Source organism: Phalaenopsis equestris, unplaced genomic scaffold (assembly GCF_001263595.1).
Source record: "Phalaenopsis equestris unplaced genomic scaffold, ASM126359v1 Scaffold000002, whole genome shotgun sequence".
Taxonomy (NCBI): Eukaryota; Viridiplantae; Streptophyta; class Magnoliopsida; order Asparagales; family Orchidaceae; genus Phalaenopsis; species Phalaenopsis equestris.
Genome location: NW_018164444.1, coordinates 67,303,721 through 67,321,603, shown reverse-complemented (window position 1 = coordinate 67,321,603; position 17,883 = coordinate 67,303,721). Strand labels below are relative to the sequence as shown.

General features: G+C 35.0%; 1 long non-coding RNA gene and 1 pseudogene across 2 annotated transcripts in view; one reads left to right on the top strand and one right to left on the bottom strand.

Annotated features, from left to right (window-relative positions):
- Positions 1–17,883, top strand: part of LOC110018067 — a 48,020-nt gene that overhangs the window by 22,790 nt on the left and 7,347 nt on the right. For both annotated transcript variants that reach the window (XR_002293329.1, XR_002293330.1), the window contains exon 3: positions 8,312–8,664. This is a non-coding gene — a long non-coding RNA (uncharacterized LOC110018067). The remainder of the gene's footprint in view (positions 1–8,311; positions 8,665–17,883) is intronic.
- LOC110018065 lies at positions 11,168–11,825 on the bottom strand (annotated as a pseudogene).

Below are 17,883 nucleotides of genomic sequence, written 5' to 3'. Positions count from 1 at the left end.
AAATCTCTTAGTTTGCAGGATTGGGTCTATCGCTGAGGTCTACACTTATCTCTCGGGAAGGTGTAGTATTCGCGGTATCAGACACGATTATGCAAACTATCAGACTAATGAGATCCATTTGGTCTCATTTTTCAAAAATTAAAACATACTACTTTTAAAACTCAAACTATATATCTTTTATACTTAAATTAAATCTCAAAAATTATTTTCATATATCATATTTTCAAATAAATCAATTAATCAAAAAAGTTGACCGACAAATACATGCCTACTTTATTATAGGTTTTTTACGACAGCGCAACTTGGGGACACTCAGGGGTACAAAAGACCTACAATCGTCTAGCGACAGAGTTTTATTAGGTAGGGATGCACAGAGACGTAGAGGACATGGTGGCAAAATATGATGTGTGTCAGAGGCACGAGTACTTGATCACAACACCGGGAGGGTTACTACAATCATTAGCATTATCGAGGAAGGTTTGAGAAGAAGTGAGAATGTATTTTATCGAGAGGTTGCCATGGTAAGAACTGTTCACGATGATCATGGTAGTCGTGGATCACCCAAGTAAGTATGCACATTTCATTCCTTTACGACATCTCTACACTATGGTATCAGTTATGGCGGTGTTTATCCGTGAAATGGTCTGTTTGCATAGAGTGTCAGAATTAATTATATGGGATAGGGACAAAGTGTTCCTCAACCACTTCTGGAAGTAGCTATTCAAGGGACAGTCCTTAAGAGAAGTACCGCATATCACTCTCAGGTTGATGGACAGACAGAGGTGGTCAGCATGAGCGTGGAGACATACTTGTGTTTTTTTTATATCTGATACACTGAAATTATGGGCCAAGTGGATTGTATGGTCTGAATCTTGATATAATAATTCGTTTCATACCGCAACACAGACCACCTCTTTTGAGATATTACATGGGCGAGATCTACCTCACTTATTATATTATGGGCATAGCGCTACATCTATATACAACGTCGATCAGTACTTGGGAGAGGGATAGAATACTAGCAGAGCTCAAGAGGTGTCTACTGAGAGCTCAACAAATCATGAAGATGAAAGCTGATGAACACAGGAAAGAGGTGCATTTTGAACCATGTGATATGTTCTAGTTGAAGCGGAGGTCCTACCAATAGTAGATATTGGCACGAAGGAGAAGTGAGAAACTTTCACTGAGATACTTTGGACTTTATGAGGTGATGACTCACATCAGGGTAGTGACATTCCATTTGAGGTTATCACCGTCATTTGCACTACTCCCGGTCTTTCATGGATCACAGCTGAGACGTGCGATTGGAGATCATACACCCTCGTCAATACTACTGTCGACGCTGACAGAGGACTTGGAGATGATTCATCAGCCGCTAGAGATCGAATAGTGCGCCAAAGAGTTGGTTAAATGGAAAGGACTGTCAGACTATGAAGCAACGTGGGAGTCTTACGAGGTGATTCACAAGCAATTTTCATCCCTTCACCTTGAGGACAATGTACTTCTTTGGGAGGGGAGTAGTGTTATGCCTGTAAGTAAATCCGTCTCTCCTGAACCTGTCAAGAGCTAGGAGGGCTGGTCTGATCCACGCGAAGAAGTCGAGCGACAATTTGTCGCAGCATAATGAAGCAGGGTGTAGGTGGGGTCCACGTAGGGCTTAATCACATATTCAAGGAGGAGAAATTAAAGGAGTTTGGAGGGAAAATTGGAATGGGATTATAATAAGGGGAATAATATAGGGTTTGTTTGTTTTATACATATTTTTGTTGGTTTTTGTTCTCTTTTTCTCTGGTAGTGTTCCTAGCAACGTTTAGGGTTGTAGGAGGGCCGATCTACCTCTCGAAATGTAAATCATCATTGTATCTTGCTCGTTTTCCTTTGTTTTTCATAAGAGCAACCCTCATTTGAGTTTTTTGTCTATCTATTTTTGTTTCGCCATCATTTCCTTGCTGATTTTGTTTCTGGAGCGTATCACATATCTTGTCATCAAGCTCCTACTGATGGCAATTTCATTTCAGTGTGAGGTGAACAACTTAAATCTTGAAGATGCCATTTGTCCATCACGAGAGAAAGTAAGTTGTCCTACTCCTACGATGCGAATCACCATGAGATTCGAGTTCCAAAATTGATGAATTTGAAGAAATCTCTAGGGATAATGAGAAAAAAACTCGAAAGAAATAAATAATTCTAAGGTACCTTTCATCCCCTTTATTCGTTTCTTACATTCTAACTTTAATTCCTTTGTCTGGAGATCGTTTGGGATGCTTGGATTGGGTATAAATATCACAAGAAATCAACTCAATGTCGGCCCCTTTAAGGTAGTCATCAAATAAAATAAGAGGAAGTTCTCCAAAGAAATTAAATTGCTATTAAGATGGAAACCTAGAAATAATTAAAGTCCAAGTTCATTAGAGAGGTTCACCACACTAACTGGCTATTTAATGTGGTAATGGTCAACAAAGCAAATGAAAAATAACAAATGTGTGTTGGCTTCACTTTACTCTTTAATGCTTGCTTAAAGAATTCTCATCCCTTTCTCAACATTGACATCATGGTCAATCATGTAGCGGACTTCCTGCTTTAAACTTCATGGGCGCTACTCGGGGTAATACCAAATCAAAGTGCATACCATCGCTAAAGAGAAAACATATTTCATCACAGATTAAGGCACTCTATATTACTAGTTCATTCTTTTTGACTTGGCAAAATGTAGCAGCAACTTATCATAGACTCTTGAATACGATTCCACCAAAAAAAGAAGCATAGAAATGCATGTCGATGTTATTTTGATCAAAATTCAAAGAGAGGGATAAAACATTACTGACTTGACTAAAGCCTTCCCCTCTTTCGACAAATACAATACAAAACTCAATCATTCTAAATATATGTTTAATGCCCATTCTAACAAATTACTGAGCTATGGGTGTGAATCCTGACAATGTCAAAGTTGTTTTGGAGATCTTGTCCCAAAAGTGTTTGAGAAAGCTGAAAGCTCATAGGTGAGCTTACCTGGTTCTGTCGTTTTATTTCCCGATTAATGAAAAAGCAGGATCCAATTTTTAAATCACTTTGAAACTGAAAACAATTTTATTAGGATGATGTCCTTCCAAGCTTTCAAAAAATACTTTACCGTTGCACCTATTTTTAGCATACCTTTGTCCTGAGAAGATTTATTCTTGTTCTTGGGAGTTGATGTAGCCGTGGTACATTCTGTTATGGTTCACAAATATAACCCATCAACCATTTCTGCAAGCCCTCTCGGAGCCAGAAGAAGTCTCTTAGCCCAATGAGGTTTGGATCATGCACACTGCTGGCACATCAAAACTCCTATCAAAAACATAATGTAGTAAAGACAGATAACATTATTATTTTAATGACGTGGACATAACAATTCCTAATTGTATACATGAGGCTGATAACTATAAACAAAGCCAAATTGTTCTGCAGCTTACATTGCTTCTTCAATCAGTAAATCTTTAAAAATCCTGATCGGTTGGCTTCCAACTATTTTTAGTTGCATAGTTGGCTAATCATAAATGGATTCAACGCATTTATTTGCAATTCCTTTGCTGTGTATGCTCATTGGTATTTTTATGAAAATATTTGTCATGGCCGCAACAATTCAACGACATCATGCACCTCAACAATTCAGTAGTGTTTTATCTTTCTAGCTTTTACTGTTCATTATAATAATACTTCTTTATCTACTATATAATTAATCATTTCCTTTCTTTTTAATTCCAATTTTATGCTGTATTTGTTATTAACTATAATCTCCAAGTTCCTGTTGAAGAACCTTTTTTCATATTAGTTTTGTCCCATCACTTCACTATGGTGTGTTCCTCTGCTTTCCTCCTGTTACCTATTTTCTTGAAAATTTATGGCAACAATACTATTTTCTGGCTTTCATAAAGTTCTGCAGATTTCTCCCAAAACTATACTGATTGCAACTGAAGATCATGATTTGTGTGGGAGATGCATTGTTTAGGAATGTTCATATGACATAATCGTAAGTGGTGATGGACAAATATTCTCTCAGTAAGCCTGTCGTACCTCTATAGCTCTTGGTTACTTAGAAGAAATGATTTCGAGAATTGAGAAATTATTGGTTACTTAAAGTGTTCAATTGTGTGCTGGAAAGGGATGTGAGGAGCCTCAAAAATTGAAATTGAATCTCTGTGTCTGAAATTTGAGTTTACCACACCTTCAGTTCAAAGAATAGGAGTGAACAACCAACTTGAGATTATCTTTGTACAGGCGTTTGAGGCTCAAGAAGCTTTGAGAATTGTCGTGCCAACAAGAAATGTATATGTTCAGACATGAATCTGGATGCATTTTGGGTAAAAGATCTTTCAAATTCAAACTAAGGATCTTCTAAACTCTGATTTTCAACAAATTTATAGTTAAACTTAACATCTCGACAATACAAGTCCAATGACACTAAAAATAATCCAATTTGAGTTCAAATAAGCCAAGGCCAAACACTTGAACTGTTGTCATAGGTTATGGTGCACTAATTAGTCGCTCAAATGATCTAAAAAATTGGCATGTTTTTAATCAAATCGAACGGCTTGACGAAAAGAATCCAATAAGTCTAATATCATTCAATTTCAGGTCATTAAAGCACTTAAATGTTGGAAAATTTATTTGTGATCAAGGGAATCAATGTGGATCGTTCGATAGAGTGCTTTAGGAGGTTGGCTAAATTTACCAAAATATTTCTCTAAAAACTTATAATGGGTATTCATTCTTCATTCTAAGCGGAAAGAGTATGAGAACTGAGCTGACAACTAAATCAAAATTCTTGAAGAAAAATGCAGGCGAACGACCACTACCAAAAACTATTGTAGACAACTAAGGCTATTGCAGCCGCCAATTATAGCTTTTATCGTCAACTATGACTGTTGTAATCACCAACTGCAGTTCTTGTAGCCCAATTATTGTTGCTCTAACTGAGCAAATACTATATGTTGGTGATTGTAAGTTTTTGTAATCATCTTTTCTAATTTAGGAGAAAAGTAGACATCTGTATTTTCAATTTTCCAGTGTATTATTTTGACTTGATCAAACCCCATGGTATTTTCACTTTTTAGGTTTTTACACATAAAAAAATGGTGATCTCTTATATTTCTATTTATGTGTGTTCTAGAAAACTATGCTGAGCCAAGCTTAAGGTATCTTTGTCGTTGAGAATTTTCTTATAGGCAACAAGAATAATGATCTATTTGACCACTAAAGTGAACTTGAGGAAGTGTGGATGCAAAAGTCGAGTGATTTGGATCATGAGATTTGGATGCTCTCAATATTCTTGAGCTTTCTCAGAGCAACAATTATGTGCAAAAAATAAAATGACAAATCTGAGCTTTATATTTGGACTTAGTTAAAGATGATTTTGAATTGTCAAATAACATTTGATTCCTATTCAAAATGACCCAGTCATGGTTGTATCTACTTATTCCTTAAAAAATTACTTAGAATACAAAATTGCTGTACATGCATGGACTATTAGTTGAATTGACCTCAGACACTATGTCCAAGGAAGAGGCACTTGCTTTGGCAGGGGCGTTGGCTAGCTTTGCAGGTCCTCTTCTGAACCCAATGACTTCAGTAAAGGAACAAATTATATGGGGAAGATAGGGTTGACATCATGATCCTGATGACGACGGAGATTTCTTGAAGTATTGAATCAAAATAGATAACTTAATGTATATCTTAGAACACCCAAGATTAGTATTATTATTGGAGAAAATTGTCAAAACAGTCCTTGAACTTGTGTAGGGGATTATTTTAGTCTCAGAGTTTATAAAAGTGCCAAATCCCCACACTTTTTTTAATATGGGCCGAAATAGTTCCCATAGAGGACTATTTCGGCCCTAAGTAAACAAGCCTAGGATTAATTTGGCACTTTTAGAGACGGGGGCTAAAATGGCCCCATGTAAATAATCGGGCGATTATTTCGACACTTTACTCATTTTTATTATTGTTATTCCGTGTGATTGAGGCCATGCTGGTGCTAATAAACGCACCCGTGTCATCACTATCAGTGGCAGTCCTGGGGAATGAGCATTGGCCCCTCGGTGTTCCCCTGCTCCACCACCCATTCAATAAGACACCAACTTTCCTGTTGTTGTAGTAACTGCACAAAGAAAAAGATCACCTTCTCGATCGAACTAGACCTGAATTCCTTGACTTTGGTCCATGGAACTTGTTCCAAAACACACGCTATGGATTTTTCATTACCTGTTGAGATTCACACTTCTTTATTTTGGGATTTGAACCTATTGGATTTTGAATTCATGCTTTTGTCTTTTTTCTGAACCCAAGTTTCATGCCTGTTTTTTAACCCAATAAATCCATTCCACACATGATTTAATATATAACAGGTAACTTTAATGCTCAAAATTATAAGAGAATACTTAGTTTAATATGAGATTCAAATAAATTAAATGAATTAATGCTCTTTGTTGATTCGAGGAGTATTAAAGTGATAGTTGTGACTCCAGAAAACATAAACAAACTATAGCATTATAATAGGCTATGGTAAGTCAGACTTCAACATGACACGTGGCATGAAAAAAAAAATAAGGGAGTGTTGAACAATGAAACATCAGGAAGGTTATATAGATCAGAAATAAACAATTTGACCTTGATGATTCTCATGGATATTTTAATGGCCTGAAACATATAGCACAGTAAGCCGTGTCACGCAGATAGATCACACCATTCAGGAGCAGTGTCCCTTAACTTTCATATCTTTTTCTCGATTCTTCATTCGATTTAACTATATCATCTGCTGTACTTTTAAAGTTCAAAATATACTGATTTGTTCTTCATATTTATAATTAAATTCAAAAAAAAAAATTGAATAATTAAATAATTAAGTTTTATGTTTGTGGATTATTTAAGTTGTGAATTTGCTAACTAAGATTGAGTTATGATATGACATACAAAATAGATTCACATTTTGTGATACATTTTTATATCTATAAACAAGTGCTTGATTTCTAACTTAGAAATAATGCATTTCATTAAGAAATGTTTTCAATAAATTAATTTCTTGCAAAAAATTAAGGTACTTAAATCTGAATTAAATTAAGTGGGGGCGAATACATTATATCTGGACTAGTACATTTTTCAGTCTAGAATGTTATATATTTGATTGAAATAACTTATAGTTGAGCATGGTAAGGATGGGGAATCCAACGTTCACTGAGATGTGTTTTGTATTAATTTGCCTATTTAAATAGCAGTGCATCAAATTTTATAAAAATCCGTGTCATGAATTTTAATTGCATATAAAATATTTAAAACAATAAAAAAAAAAATAAAAAAAAAACGGTTCTATTCCCAAGTTCTTATGCAGCCACTTTGGATTCCTTGCTTTCAACAATTATTTAGTACGCATTAAATTCGCAAGAGTAGAATCTTTAGACTTTTTGCTCCAATAGAAGACCGAAAGAAGGTTTAGAAACTTGGGATCAAGAGCTAATGGAATTTGTTTAATTGTAGGAATTGGATGGTTAAGACAAGTAAAGCATTTTTTTATAAAAGACGAAATTCCAAGATTCATGAATGTGACTTCTGCAATATTTTATAAAATATGCTATATTTTCATGAATTCCATACTGCTCTGGATTCCAGAAGAAGGGTGATTCAACTTTCACGGTGGCCTGCTGGTTTAAAAAAAAATAAACATTGAACTCTTTGTTAGGCTTTGCTGAGAGAATTTGATAGATTTATACCTTGGTTGTCGTCTCACTGTTTCACATTCTTCTGCATGCTATTTTAAGTTTTAGAAAAGGTTTTCTTTAGATTTATGTTTTTATGATGCCTACAGATATAATATATTATGAACGTGAAATATTTTTGTTATTGAAAAATGTACAGGACGTGGACAAACACATGTCATAAATAATAAAATAAAATACATATAATGATGGTAAAGTTTGTTCTTCTAAAAAATAAATAATAAATACTATGAAATGGAATCTAAATGGATTAATTATTAAAGACATTTCAAAATTAAAAGCATCTGGATTCACAAAGTAGTCATATTTAAAAACTAATGTCGGCTAATATTGAGGCCATGTTTTAGGCATGTTTATTGTTTTAGATCTTTTTTATTTTCAATCAGGATGGTATATATTCTATTGATGGAAAAATTATGGCATAGTTATTATTTATATTATCTTTTTGTGGCATTGTTTAATAATTTTGATGAAAAGATATTAATCTCTTAAATTATTGTTTAAGTAATAGTATCAAAATGACTATGTTTACAAATATTGAAGAAATTTTTTTTTCCGAATAGGTATTGTGTAATCAATCGGCTATTGTAACTTTGATACGGCGCGGACCACCTCAATATGAAGATTTGTATTGGGTCAGGTCGTGACATCAAATAAGTTGGCAAGGCCAACCACTTAGTAATGAGTGCATGCACCATCTAATGAGTGTGTGCTGGTGTATAACTCTAGATGAGAGCTTTCATAGGGATAATTTGATGGCCCTCGAAGCCATCACAATGATGATGATGTAGCTATTATTATCTGTTCTTTTTTTATGTGCAGTGTGAAGCTCAGGTCATACACAAGGAAGATTGAACCAACCCAGTATAATTCCCTGAGATCAATCAGTTAAAGGGTCTTTGGACATTTGAGTTAGGTAATTTTGGTGCATTGGATTCATCATGACATAATGGTCCGTTTGGCAGTGTTTTCATGATATTTTGAGTTTGCTATGTCTCCTATTTAATATTTGAGCAAATTTAAGCATTAAATTATTTGGGTTATGTATCTTAGAATTTCATGAATTTTGCTTAGTTAGGTATGAATATTTGTGATCTCAATAATTATGCTTTAACTTTTAGATGCACCGCTTAAGTTAAACATATTTCTTGTTCCATGAATGCTCATTTTGTAAGTCATAGTTTAATTGAAAAATCTTAAGAGACCGCTCTTTGGGTGTCAATATCTCATTGGACCTGACTCAAGTCATTTCTTTTGATTATACATTTTTATTTATTTATTTATATGATGTGTTATAATTAGTTGTTGTGTGCTCTCAAAATTAACGACCGCTCTACGTGAAATCTATGAATTTTGTTTTTATTTTATTTTAAAGAGCTTTGGAGGGTCAATTTTTCAGAAGGTAGATTGAATAGTAAATAAGACACTATCCAGAGATTTCGCTCTCATTAGCGAGGACTTTTTGATATGGGGTTCGAGGTTTTTCATCGGCGCAAGTCCCTTTGGTTAATTACCTCTCTCGATAATGGGAGAACACTTTCAATTAAGACTAGTCATTAAGAATTGAGTATTCAACATATAATATCAGCAGACTAGGATTTTAAGTTGTAGAATTCACCACTTGAACCTTATAGTAGATGGTGGGGGAATGGAGGTGAAACCCGATCAAGATCTCATGGTTCCATCTTTACGGGTCGTTGTGGTCCTTGATCTACTTAGTCAGAGGAGGTAGTCTACTCAAATTGACAGAAGGATTCTTATCAGCAACATTGGTTACGTGGTCCAAGAGATCTTTGTAGATTTAGAGTGGATATTTTTCTAAGGGAATAAATTTAAGTTGACCTTAGCTAACAAAAGCCTTTATATCAATCAATTGTACTCAATTCACAAATTAAAGGGTAGAAAGTCGTTGGGGAACATAGGCTGCGATCGTGATCGTAATATAATGATGTCATTTGGCTGCAACCACTCGGTCAGAGGGCTCTGGCCATAACCGCTACTTTGTGGTGTCATTTGACAACATAACCACGTGAACAGAGGACTCAACCCACGTCCTTACTAACATGTAATTATTTTTTATTGTAAATATTGATACATTTGATATGACATTCACTCATTGTGAGTTGAAGTCAATAAGAAGTTTGTCACTCTCGATAAACTATTTCGAGGGTAGATGAAATTTACTTTTGGTTTTTTAAGTGGTTTATTTTAACTTACATATTGGTTGGTGATTTTGAAAAAAACTTGATTTTAAAGATTGACCCCTCCGGTTGAAATCTTCATATCAACACGGCCATCATCAAGTTTTGAACATTTTAAAGCTTTTATATTTGAAGGCGGAACATTTAGTTTTATTAATTTAGACTTGTAGGGTATGAGTCATGTCGACTCTTGTCCTTACAAGGAGGATTGGACTGGTTATTTGGACTTATAAATTTTTATTTGGACATTTATTTCAATATTACTAAACTCGTCAACTTCAGTACTTATGAGGAGGAGGATCGAACTAGTATGGTGATTTCGACTTGTAAACTCTTGTTTTAAGATTTGAACATTTATTTCAAAATTATTAGACTCGTCAACTCCAGTCCTTGTGAGAAGGAGGATACGACTAGCGGGGTGGGACTTACAACTTTATCTCTAGATAAGGCTGGTCGATTAGCCCAGCCCCATAACATTATCGAATGTCATATTTAAACATTTAATCTTTTGGTTTGAGAAAATGCGACCATTTAAATTCTTATTTTTTAATCATTTTAGCTTAAGCTCTTGGTAGCTCAAGCCATTTTATCTGAATATATATACATTACTACATATATGTTGACTTTGATCTTTTAAAATTGCCTTTTGTTCGCTAGCAAACACATTACGAATTTGGTGGCAAAATTGAAATTTTAATACTTTATTTTAACATTTAAAAATGACATTCATGTCTTAAACTTCTTAGCCCCAATTTATGATATTTGACATTTAATTCAATTTATTAGACCCTAAGTTCGACCCAAGCAAGCTTAGCGCCAATTTATTATGTTCCATATGAAAGTCAAGTTCAGCCCCCTGATATTTCATATTTGAGTTAAGCTCAGGACCCAATTTATAGAATATGGCATTAGATTTCAATTTAGGTTTAACCACTTGCGCTTAGCTTCAAATAAGGTTTAGCTCCCCAATTCTTTCACATTTTAGTCATTTGAAAATTTAAGTAATTCAAACTTTCAAATTCTTTTGGAAGTCTTAACAATCCAATTTCAAATATTATTATTTTTTTATTTTTTTTAAATTTAAATTATTTAATTTTTGGCCATTTTTAAAAGTTTACAATTTCCAAATCTTAAATTATTTTACAAGTCTAGGGTCACCAAAATTTTGGCAGCCTATCGACATTGTCACCGGTCAGTGGGCTGCATTGTGGTGTTTGTCTGCCCAACTGTTTATAAGATGCACTAGTCAATGTTATGAGACACTACGGCCAGAAAATATCTTCTAATCCACCGGTCTATGAGACACATTTGGGTCTTTACTTTTCCTGTATTTTCGGTCGGAAAAGATCTTCTAATCCGTCGGTCCATAAGTGCATCTTGGTCTTCATTTTTCCAGCATATTCAATTGGCACGACACTTAATGACTTCAAGACCAATCTCAGCGAGATCAGTAGCTTGCAATTCAACCTGGATACCATCCAATTCTCTCTTAAACCTGTCCTTTGAACTTGCATAAATCATCTTGCTCCTCACTCTAGATGTGTTGGGCGACTGTGCTATAAAGAAATTTTGCTTTTCTGGCAGTTCTCTTCAGTTACAAAGTCAAATTCATGGATTGCATATCTACATTCATGAGCACGAAGGCTAGCAATGAAATCCTCATAGTTCAAAGCAGGCTCACCCACTTTTACAAGAATGATTTGCTTCAGCTTCTCCTTAATCTTATAAGTTATGAATCGGTGGGTTCTCTTTGCCTTCAATGCAAGGAATTTCAGCTTACACTCATCATGCACAGCCATTCCTGATGCCACATTGGCCATTTTTACGGATAAAAGCCGAATTGGAGTGGAGATAGATCGTGGGAGAGAATTTAGGGCTCCACGGCTCCGTCAACGAGAGGAAGAAACTCTCTTCTCTCCTCTTGCACTGATAAAAGAGGCTTTGAAAGCATAGCGGCGATCATAAATACTCGTAGGGGAGACATGCCTTTCCCCCAATCTCACATTTCTTTTGTCCTCCAAATCAGACTTGTTTACCTACCATGCTTGGATTCCCTTGTTTCTGCAGCTCTTGCACCCGCTTTTGCTTTTTCAAATGAATCCTTGCTTGTGATATTGTAAACAATGATGGCCGCCACGACTCCTCTGTATTACATGAGTGCGAGTCTGTGATACCTTTCCTGCCCTGCGGTATGCCAGATCTAAAACTTCACCATGGCATCATTCAAAGCTAACGCCTGTGAAAAGAACGCCGCTCTGATCGTGGATTCCTGGAATTCGAGAAATTTCCCTTTGATGAAACATAACACGAGGCTGGATTTTTCGGCTCCCACGTTTCCAAGTAACATGAGCTTGGCATCAATGTTATTGTTGTTGGTGGTGGCCATGGTCACCTGTGAAGGGAGGAAAGCAACAAAAAGAGCTACCAATTTCCTGCCGGTGGGAGATAAAGTGACTGGAGGAAGATAGGGACAAGCGTCACTTTGCGAGCGATTCGAGCCGTTGGAGAGGAGAAATCGAGTGGTGCAGTCTTGCGTTCGGGTTTTACGGACAGGGGAACGAGAAGGAGTGACACTAGGAGGCAAGCATGCGGCTCTTGTATGCGGGTTAGGGAAGAGAGGGTGTCGATCACGATAGAGAGCATTGAACATTTAGGTTACACGGCTAGGGTTCGTGCAGAACGACGAGGGGGGTTGCGGCTTCGTGCCGGCTCGGCTTTTTGTGCAGCGAATTGTTCATATCTGGATTACTGCAGGGATTCCGAGCTTCAAAAGGGGGCTTCCTCGTGCGATTTGCCACACCGAGAGATGAGAGGTGAGAGGTGAGAGGTGAAACGAAGGAGTGAAGGAGAGCCTGCTATGGGTTCAGTCCCTTTGCGATTTTTATTTTGAGGCGGGACTTGGTGTGATTGTGTGGGAACAGTTACATGAGGCTTGAAATTTAAATTAATATTAATTAAGTTAATTGAATATAATTAAACTATTCATGATTTTATTTTATTTTTTTTACTTCAACAATTGTACAACTTGTTATAGATGGAGGTTACATTATCTGTTAGGGAGCACGTGATGAATCCTTTTGTTGAAATTGAAGAGATTACCTTTATGCTTTCATAAGAAATATGTGTCAAAGTCATAATGTAGGTGACATTATCATTTAGATTGCTGATGTCATATAAATGATGAGTAATTATTCTTTTTTAATTCTTTGAACTTTATACATCAGTAAATTCTTAAAGAATTTTTAGGCGTGTTGTTGAATCCATATGCTTGATTGAATAGTTTTCTCTCAATGAAATGCTCCATCCCCCTTTCTCCTTCCTCAAAGGAACTTAGTTTTTTTGGTCTTAATCATGAATTAGTTCTTGATTAATTTGCCGAGCTTGTCGGAGAATGCCTTGTTAAACAATTAGATAATTGAAACTTCAGTGATCCAATATGCATAGGGAGTTTATTGTTAATTTGCTGAGCATTGGACTTGAACTTTGTCACTGGACGGGCTTATTAAGCATGCAACTAAAAAAGAAGGTGCAACTTTTGTAGGCTTCTTTGAAGGATAAAAATTTTTATCTAAGAATAGCTAATTGCTTACATAGTGATAGCTGGTGTTAACAAATTGAGAGTAATAAATCCATCTTGAAGCCATTGAACCACCATATGATTATGACTCAAGGGATTCTTCTTAGGAGTGTCATCAAAACTTCCTGAGAACATGCATATCCACGAAGGATTTTTACCATTCACTATGATTGCCCAATTTTAGCCTTTCATGATAACTAGACTTCATAACTGAGAGTAAAATTGAGCCAACTAATGATTTTAACTAACTTGAAAGTCTTATGATTAGAGCTGTGCTTGATAATTATAATCCAATATGAAAGTCAAATTGAATCCTTAGGCATTTTAACCATCATTTGAGATTATTAGTTAGTGTTTTGCTCAAAAATCATAATGTATTATGGAACAAGGTGAATCAAATTCACGAAGGATCGATTGATTCCTTGCTCACATGCAAACCCTACTTGAAATTGCAGAAATCTAATTAACCTAGAGTTGACATTGTCTTTTTGAAGTTGAAGTTATAGCCTTGTACAATGTTGAATAGTTTAAGGGTTTGTAGAGGTTACAGAGACATGTAACCCCTAAAAGAATCTTATATCAATGCTGACATTCAACAGGCACTTGAAGTCAAGCGTTCTCGACATTGTTTCATGCAAAGATGAGTTTTCTTGATTGCTCTCTCAATTCACTTATGATAGCTTAAGAGCATTTATGGAGTTATGAGCTTGACTCAAATGGGGGTCCAAAATTTTCTTCTTTTTTGACTGATCTGCTATTTGCAACTCACCTCTAGTAGGGCCTTGTTAACTATATAGGTTGTATCTAATAATGAGGTGGCATGGGTGAAGTTACCAGTGAAGGAGCGATCATCAAGATTATTTGTACAGGCGTGAGCAAGATTGATGTCTTAAGTGATGGTACTGTACGAAGTGGTGTAAAAAACACCATTTGTTGTATTATTGATGAGCTTGTTTGAGGAGGAGCAAGTGTTGTAATTGAATACGGAGACAATAAGCTACCTAAAATTGAGTGAGTGACCTGATTGACCGTTAATTGTTAATGAAGCTGTTAGAGTGAGTGATGTGATCAGTTATGGACCAAGCTATGAAGTTATATGAGGACAAGCAATGCAACACATACTATAGAGGGGACATTGAGGCTGTTTGAAGTTATGTGACTTTATATTGATGAGCGAATATGATATTTACATCGTTAAATGATGATAGCAATTGACGCTTGCTATTAATTAACAACAATTGCCTTGTGCATTGATGGAAAGCACGCATCATCTGTTAACATGTTTTTTATTTGATGAGGGGAGGGTGTCACTCAACTACAATCACATATAGAATATTAATATGGTGATCATCCTTTCTCCATTCTGGCATGTGTTGCTCCCAATCACATCTAGTTATGGAGCAAGCTATGATGTAGGTCCTATGGACTGAACCACGTAAGTTCTCGGTATTCTTGTTTGCATTTCTTCTTGGCGGTTTTCTTCCTTTTACAGTTTTTGTTTTGCTGTCCTGCGGTTTCCCTTGCTGTCCTGCAGCAGATTTCAGTACAACTTCATTTAAAGTTGGGCATGAAAATGGTCATGAATGTTTTGATAGGGAGTATTAAAGGTTTCTAACATGTTATTGCTTTACAAAAGTAAGAATGTTTCCTAAATGGAACCAAACAGTTACATATAAGAAGTCAAATTGTTCAAATGATTGAATCTTTGTTGTTTTTGTTATTCACGATATCATAGACAACCAAGCAAGTAAAAAGAGAGTGTGACAAGATTTTCCTTTCGTAAAAAATCCTTTAGAGAAGAAAATTGTTCATGGGTCCTAACCCATTCAAACATCTTTTATTATTTGTTGAAATTTTGCTAAATATTGGTTTACCTTGAGTAATTAAAGTGAACTTAAGACGCCCTTTGGGAAATTAGAAATGGTGAGGTTAAAGGTGTGGAGGTAATTTTCACCTATGTCAATTGTTAATTTATGTGACAGTATGGACTACAATATAATCGAAGGTGGACATAATGCAATCTCGATTGAAAATGGCTTTAGTTCAAGTTTGTTGGATATTAGCTTGACGCAAATCTATTTAGAGATGACTATAATGTAGACCTTGTTATGAGGCCCCTTTGTTAGTGTTTTGGAGATGATTATTTTGATATAAGTGATGTTCTAATTTAGATTCTGATGCTATTGATGATTGTGACATAATCTATATTATGATGAAAGATGGGGGTGATGCAAGAAAGGTTGTGATGCAGGTTTTGATATAACTATCATAATACAAACGAAGTTGTAATATTGATTATAGGGAAGACAAATATGAAACAAGATTGTGACACATCTTAATGGAGGGACGATTACAAAATAAGCAAGGTTGTGATGTCATAGGTCTTAGAGACAATAGTTTTGACATAAACAAGGTTGCATGATATATCTTGAAAAAAATAGTTGGGGCATAGGTGTGGATTTTTGTAGGCCTTGAAAAAGATAAATATGGTAAAAGTTTTGAAGCAAATGCAATTAGGGTTAAATCAACTCGCAAGGCCTAGTTAGTAGTATGCCATTTATAAGCTGTCAAATTCGGTTATAACGGAGTTGAATTGAACTAGTTTTCAAGTCTTTTTAGAACACTATTAAATCGTAATTAAAAAATCTTAGTACACTATTAAATCATAATTGAGATTTTATTTTATTTATTTGATTTGATTTATGAGGTTGAATTGTTCTCTTTGGTTAAAATTAGTTTTTGACTATATGGATAGTATGTAAATTAGTTTCAAGATAGGGTACGATTATATTTAAATTTTAGTTTTATCCATGCAAATTTATTTTTATTAATAAAGACCATTAGTGTGTAATTCTTTACTATTAACTAATGATTGAATGAATACAAATTACTTGTTTCCAATTAATTACTATCTTGATCTAAGTTATGTATGCCATGCAATTTATATGCATGGAGTTTTCTTTCTTACCACTCCATCTTTTTGGGTGTTATAGCCAAGTTCAAGAATTTCATAGCCAAATTTGTGGATTTTGATCTGGATAGAAAAATGTTCACGGGAAATTTGTGTAACCATTTGATTTTAAGTGACTTCATATTGGGACGATGAATCATGTGGAGAGAAAAAACTCAAGGGTTCAATGAAAAACATTTGATTTTAATATATTTATTTTATATTTTTATTGAATATTGCAAAAAATTAAATATAATTTATTTCAAACTAAGTTTTGGGTTCCTAAAAGAACGAATTACATTTTAGGAGTTATTTCCCATTAATAATCCCAATGTTTAATTTTTAAAGATTTGATTTAACTTATCAATTGATATATATTAACTCAGCCTGATAAAAGAATATTTGAATTTCAAAGGAGGAAACTCTAGAAATATTTAACTCTGATTTCTTAAAATGCTCAAGTCACTATTCTGGTGGGAGTATACTTAATATCTTAAAGAGAATATTTATGCTCTAGTTGATTCACTTTTTAGTTTGCAGGATTTATGCTTCCTCAATAATAATAAATATCTCACAACCTAACATTTAAGGATATTTGCCTCCAACCTAATTCTATTTTAAGATTCATCATATATCAAAAGTTAAATCTAATATAATAAATAGGGCTTATAGAAGTTCATTTACTTGTTGGAAAGATGCTTAAGAATGGAGCCCATAATCACTAGGGGTCAAGATCCCTGACTATTTTGGTCTTACTCTTATCTTGTTGGATGGAGAAATCCAATTAACCATACTATTCACTTTGAAAATCATGTTGTTTAAGGCTCAATCCTTATGCAACATAAGCTATTGCATTAAAGATGTGGCTTGCAATCTTATTACTTGAGCAAGGCTATTTAACTTGCGATGTTTAGGATTTTATGGAAATGCCTATTGTGTGTATTTACTACATAATAGCCCGCGTTCCTTGTAAATATTTTACTTAAATTAGATTTTGTCAATAACCCGCATATGTATATCTAAGACGATTAGGCAAATGCTGACATACTATATCCGATTCAGATAATTCAGTAACTTTTTTTTAAAAATAAATTGAGAGGAAAATTCATGTTAGCTTTAATTTTTTTATCTGATAGGGTGGACTGTTGACCTCAATTTTCGTGAGGTCTAGTATTTCTCGTAGGAGTTAGGATCTAGCCTTAGGGGTCTTCCTGCGACTATCTTAGAACCTTAGAAGTGGTGCCCGCCTCGTTTTAGTTCGACCTATTTCCGTCCTCTTTTGGAGTTTCGCGTGTGCGGTATCGACTTCTAACACTTAGAAGGATGAAACCGACATGAGGAAACCCAAAATGGATTCCTATAGGACCTTCCCGAGCCTTAGGGTGGCCTTCTGCACAATTCGCACTC